This window comes from Acipenser ruthenus, chromosome 49 (assembly GCF_902713425.1).
Source record: "Acipenser ruthenus chromosome 49, fAciRut3.2 maternal haplotype, whole genome shotgun sequence".
Classification (NCBI taxonomy): domain Eukaryota; kingdom Metazoa; phylum Chordata; class Actinopteri; order Acipenseriformes; family Acipenseridae; genus Acipenser; species Acipenser ruthenus.
In genome coordinates, this window is record NC_081237.1 from 7,673,778 (window position 1) to 7,680,733 (window position 6,956).

The 6,956-nt window shown below is 38.3% G+C and overlaps 1 protein-coding gene across 2 annotated transcripts in view; it reads right to left on the reverse strand.

The window, feature by feature from the left end:
• LOC117401306 (receptor-type tyrosine-protein phosphatase S) overlaps positions 1-6,753 on the reverse strand; it is a 152,696-nt gene extending 145,943 nt beyond the window's left edge. For both annotated transcript variants that reach the window (XM_059015079.1, XM_059015080.1), the window contains exon 1: positions 6,567-6,753. The gene's annotated coding sequence lies outside the window, so the exon portion shown is untranslated. The remainder of the gene's footprint in view (positions 1-6,566) is intronic.
• Positions 6,754-6,956: the final 203 nt, after the last annotated feature.

Genomic DNA, 6,956 nt, shown 5'->3' on the forward strand with positions numbered 1-6,956 from the left:
ACTGTCAAAGGGGACTATGAACTGGGAGGTAGATTGACTATCCTTGTCTATTTGGAAATCCAGTCTAAAAACAGATGCATGTGAAATGCATTATACATCGTACAGTACAAGGAATGGACAAAAAGCTGTTTTGGAGATGGAAGCCATCTGACCGGATACTTTATTATCAGACTTCTGTCAGTTCTGCTGGCTTTTCCATCATGACCAAAACAGACTTGCAACAGGGAGATGCATCTTTTATATAGTGCAGTACACTGGTTTAAATAACACATTTCTCAGCCGTGTGTCCATTTACACAAAAGTGTGTGCTAGATACCCCTGGTATTTCCAATGTGGTTGTAGCTAGATAAATATTTCTATAAACTGTATTTGGCATAGACTTTTGTTCGCTACATATTGTAGCTCTCAAATGTTCTCAAATGTTAAAAGAATCACACGTCACAGCAAATATGTCTTTTCATTTCAAAACAATATATCTGGCGCCACACTAGGTTATAGAAAGTTTTCAGTTTGTCTGCCTTATTTGGATGAAGTTGTTAGACTTACACTTCCTATTGTACTGTAGGTCATTTCCCTCAGCAGTGTCTTGGGGATGGTGCTTGATACTGGCTGCAAAACACGTCAGCACCTGATTGGAAAGATGACCCCGAAGGGGTGGGGACAATTTCACTCTTCGGGTGAAATAAATGCTATTGAAAAGCAGGACCTGCAAACCAAGATGTCTTTAACCTAGTGTAGCACCAGTTGTCACGTTTGCTAAAACATAGATATCATTCAAAAACTACACATCTGTGAACAATATACCGAACAGGTGTACACGGTGTGGAAGCAGGATTGATTGTGTTTGCTACAATCACCTGAAAACCCAATACAAAAACAGACAGATGGGATAAAAGAGAGTGGAGAGTGATTGTTAATGGATGGTGCCAAGCTATTCTTCTCTGTAGCTGTTGATCGCAGTAATCACAAGACAGAATCAAAGGGTGTGTTTTGTACAGGATACAAAATGCACTCTCACAATGCTGGCTTACACAGAAGCCCAGAAGCCTGGACCTTCTTCAGCCATCAGGTGCAGGAACCCTAATAACACACAGCAACAAGCCGACTGTGCAGAGCACTCAGTGAGCTCTGAGCCAGGGCAGGGTCTCATAATTAATTCAAAGCAGGCAGGATGGCAGCACATGCTTTCCGCACTTCCGTTCAACCCCCCAAACGGATGACTCTATTGATATGATCAACGCAAAGAGCTGTGGCTTTTTTTTTTTTTATTATCCTTCGGTGCCCCTTCTTCAGCAGGGCTGGCGGTCATTTCTCAGTCTGTAAAAGGAATGACTGTGTTCACAAGAAAACAGTCATCTAGCAAATTCTATTTCTGCATTTTATTTGTTTGTTTGATGCGATTCGGTGCTCTTGAAAAGACAAGGGACCACGGATCACGTGAAAAAGAAATCTATCAAAAGATACGTCGTATGACAACTCGGAATTACATATTATATATTCACTATTACACAGACTACAGTTTCTCAAAACTTGTCACTCCAGATTAGAAAGATTTTTTTTCAGAAAAGAACAAACAAGTCAGACATTTAATGCAGGGGCTTTTAAATAGATTACTTGTTTTTTAAATAGCTTACTTGTTTTTTAAATAGCTTACTTGTTTTTTAAATAGCTTACTTGTTTTTTAAATAGCTTGTTTTTTGGATTGCAATTGGTGTTTATTCTTTCCAAGTGCTTATAACAATATGAAGTCAAACGTTAAAAAAAGGGCTTATAACCAGTAGGTCCCCGGTTCAAATCCCACCTCAGCCACTGACTCATTGTGTGACCCTGAGCAAGTCACTTAACCTCCTTGTGCTCCGTCTTTCGGGTGAGACATAATTGTAAGTGACTCTGCAGCTGATGCATAGTTCACACACCCTAGTCTCTGTAAGTCGCCTTGGATAAAGGCGTCTGCTAAATAAATAAATAAGTAAATAAATAAATAAATAAATAATAAAGACTGCTTTGGGCAATCTCTTTAGCTGTGACTGCATGGCATTACTTATTTAAAAACATGCCCAGCACTGAATCTCAGGCCCTGGGTCGATTTTCTTGGTACAGTAACAACATAGATATCCAACCGTGACGTTTGCTAGCATTAAGCAGACTCTTAACTCTGCAGCATGGGGATTTGTTGGCTGACTATCACAGGAGCCAGCTTCCTTCCCCACTCTCTCCTTATTGATTGCGCAGCGAGACAGTCCAGTACAAGACCTTTTTTGGAGTTGTGTGTTACATCTTGTTGGCAACATTTATTTAAGTGCCTCCTCAAGGTGTAGATCAGGATGAAATTTATATCTGAAACCCACGGGTATTTAGATAGTTAGATCTTTCCTTTTTCAAAAGAAAACAAAATGTATCTGAGCTATAAAAAGGTTATGGAAAATTCAAGGCTGTTTTGAGCAATGCTATGTATCACTGCCACACAGCATCATTGCATTGCCACTGTATTTTCACTGTATTGTCAATGAACACCATATGGTATCTTGTACTGTTTTCTGCTTAGACTCTCTCTCTCACACTATACTGTCATCATACATTGACATTTTTCTGTTTAGAAATTCAGATTCTCCAATCTCACAGCCGACGTTAAAGCAAAACCGACTGTATATCTGAAGGTGACAACGAACAAGCTCTCTGCTTCTAATTAAACATCCACACTGCCAAGGCAGGGATTTGCATAAAGCTGTTATTTTCTGCCCTTCAAACTTCACGCACGCTTTCTAAAACCTGCATGCCGCTGCTTACAGAGATTTTAAACAGGTTTGCAAGCTTTCCATACAGCTCTTCTGACTCAAGCTGGGCAGACTGGAAAAGTACAACTGGTCAAAAGGAACAGTTAAACTGGTAATAAAGATCACATGAATAAAAAAAAAATTAAAGAAACTATGCATGCTTTACATACGTACGCGCTGGACTGAGTTTGACAATATTGCTTTCCTATGTACAGTAATATCACCTGCAGTTAAAAACGTTATGACCCTCTTTAATTTCCCATGCCGCTATTCAATCATATTTCAAGACCCTCCCCTCCATATCACAATGGTATGATACAGTTAGTGGAAACACATTCAGGAATACTGCCCACTGGGAAATAGCATGGTATGCTGTATTAAACCAGTGAGCAAACATTTTTCATTCACCTTTTTGAATGAAACTTTTTGAATGAAACCTGCTATCAGCGAGATCATGTGACGAGGGTAAAATGGCAGCGGAATGCCAGGTTGCCATGGAGTTTTGAATTCAGTGGGAGGGAGAAACAGTCATGTACAGTACTTGGGTAATAATAAGCATGCAACAAGCACCACAGCAAAAGGAACAACGCTTCTTGGAGGACAAACAAGCCATTTTGTACATCCAACAGCCAGCACCTTTGTTGAACTTATTTATTTATTTTACAGGTTTGGTTCTATTTGTTATTTTTGAATGTACAGGATACATTGTGAGACATTTTGGCTCCTTACGCAATATCCCTATACATAATCATCATCACAACAACAACAACAATAATAATAATAATAATAATAATAATAATAATAATAATAATAATAATAATAATAATAATAATTTACAGTAGTGTTGGCGAATGATATACCACACTGCACTGTACCGTTCGATAATACTGCACTGCTACTGCAGCATACACAACGGGAGATAAACCACATCTAAAAACAAACGTGTTGCAAGATGTTTCTCCTAACCCTCTGTATTTGTTATGTCTATAATGCTTTAATAGCAGCTTCCAAAGCACCTGGCACGACCACATTCGTTGGATGATTGCTGTTTTGCTCACTGTACGCTTGCAGAAGTGGCTGTATCCTTAAATGAAACAAAGTATGTATTCCTTCACCTAGCGTGCGCCCACCGTGCTTGTTGAAACAGGGGAAATAAATCACAAGCGATATGAGGGAAGCAGACTAATGCTAAACGCACTAGCATTCCCTAAAGGTGCTGCCACAGACACAACGTAATGATTTCTTCTTCAAAGCGATAAGAGATACGCGTCACTTACCGCAGCTGTTTTCTTAACTAAATACATTTAAGGCAGGATAGCGCGAGACTGTGCCGAATTTTACATACGCGCTTCTGTGGTGGATAAGCTCCGGGCAATATTGCAGGTGTACAGACTTACAGCTAATCATAAAACCAACAACAAAAACCCGGGTATACTCCGTGCCTGATGGCGTTTATATCTTCGGGTGGTGTAAATGCGCACCAGGAGATCTCTTAAGTATAAGATACAACAGTAACATTTCGATTATAACAGCGCTTGTTTCGCAATGCCAGTCTACACTGCTACTTGTTAACGTTGGTGACATGTGTCTTAAAGATCCTTGCTAAAGGGGTGTGGTGCAGATAGCACACAGCACCGAGTCAAACAGAAAGAACACGTTTTCTTTCATGGAATATAATACACAAAACGCTCTCATTCCATATTTTACAAGCGCGGTGGTGTAATGGGAAATGCTAATACATTCTATGACTTTATTACATTACACTACTACCCCCAGAGCGATTTCCAACCATCATAAAAAAAGAGCTATAATCGCATTAGCCATTCTCTTAAATACTCCAGCTTCATATTAACATTACTCTTCCACGCTACCCGGTACTGGGCCTGTCTGAGTTTTTAAACTCGGCATTGGAAGTCAAGAGAACCACTTTGAATAATTTTTCTACGAATATAAGCACTTACAGGCACCGAATTTAATCAGCTCAAAAGCACACACTGCTATACTTAGTAATTTACTGCTCTGATCTTTGCGAGGATTTTACTTAATAAGAAAAACCAAAGGTTCAGCATTTACGAAAAATACCATTTCATCATCATCATCGTCATCATCATCATCATCATCATCATCATTATCATTATTATTATTATTATTATTATTATTATTATTATTATTATTATTATTATTAGTGTACCCTAAGGCATTACAAACTTCATAAAAACGCCATGTATATTTGTACAACCAATGCAGGCTGACTCCACTGCTCAATGTTAAAATGTGAATGGTTTCCGACATTTGAGACTTTCCTGAAATAAATAAATAAATAAATAAATAAATAAATAAATAAATAAATAAATCGCCCGGCGCCTGGGAAACACATTTCACAGGAATCCTCAGATACCCTAATGTACATGTAGCCTACAAAATAACACGCGAGGTGTGGCAACCTGAGCCGCGTTTCCTCCTGTAGGCTAGTACTTACTCACAGTTTAAATAAAGACTGCATCTACATAATAACTATAATCTGTGTGATTGTTGTGTCACGACAGGCATGCCCAGTCTTTTATGTATTTATTTATTTATTTTCCCGTACCAGCTTGCACGCATCGAATCATTTCATGAAATAAAGAAGATACAATGATTTGTTAAAATTCAAACCCACCATCCGCCAGGTCTTCACTTAAATAATGGGTGTTTAAAACTGGAATGCCAATTTAACACACAACATGCACGTGATTTAATAATAATAATAATAATAATAATAATAATAATAATAATAATAATAATAATAATAATAATAATAATAATACATGACAAGTTAATTTGACTTTGCACTATACAGTAAATTATAAGCGTCCTCACCACATGTTAAAAACATGTTAAAATATAGTTACCAGTAATGAAATACATATTCCTAAATGAAGTAACTAAAGGTTACATTAACCACAGAAAACTGCCTAGGAAAAAGCGAACGGAGTTAGTAATTGGAGATGTTCCTGTTTACTAAAAAAAGGAGTTACATTGTTACAGACATCTATAAATAATAATAATAATAATAATAATAATAATAATAATAATAATAATAATAATAAATCTGCATGAATAATAATTTAAAAAACAGTATCACGAACATACAATATACATTGATATGATTTTTTTTTCTTCTTATATATACAAATATATATACAAATATTGTCCAATAGCCGCATTGATAGCGAAGCTACTGTAGAATAATATGCATCAGTCTTTTTGAGAAGTGAGTTTCAGCAGCGCTATATTACAACGGGTACCTTCTCAGGTGCAGGCGTGTATGTATATATTTTGTGTGTAAAACATTAAGAAACAAGTGCATATCTTGCTCAGACCGACTGCACACCCCATACATCCGCACATGAACACCTTGATGCAATTGTGCAGAGCGAGGTTTTCCGATAAACAAAGACAAATAGAAACGGTTTCTCGCAGTGTGCACAGCAGCCACATCCCATCCAGCAGCCACTACCTCCTGCATTGTTCCACTCCCGGCATCTTTGCAATATCAGCACTAAGTTCATAGCATCCAAATGCCTTCAAATTTAAAATTGCATCTACAGATCTTCGGTTGATTCGTGAAAATAATAATTTTAAAAAAACTGAACCATTTACCACATTCCTCGCTGCAAGACTGTCCTTTTCTTTTACAGATTGTCTGTGCAGAAGGAAAAGGCACCTTTGCAAATTCAGCATCAGTGGCACATCAGAAGCGTGCCATCACATCAGAGGCAGGAGAAAAAAAAGGGGACGCTTTTTTCTTACCTTTGATGATGAGTGGCTGGGCTTTTTTATTATTGCTTTGTGCACCCTTACATCTTCCTGTAAAATTAATCCCGTATATAGATGCGTATCCTGCCGCAGATCCAGCAAGAGCGGCTGCCGCTGAGTGTACAGTGTTTAAATCCTTTCCGATAGCGCTGAATGCTCTGTGTGTGTGATATTGCAGAAATGCTTCTCAAACCCTCTCTGAAACGCACAGCTGGCCAGAGAGCAAGCAGCCGGGTGATGTCATCGTCAAATTCCCCCCGCCCCTCGACCTGATGAGGTAGGCTGGGATATCACGCCTACAAAGGGGCGGGGAATCTAGTCGTCATGCCGTCCCCGAAAATGAACTAATGAATAAATAAATAAATACATACATACATACATGAT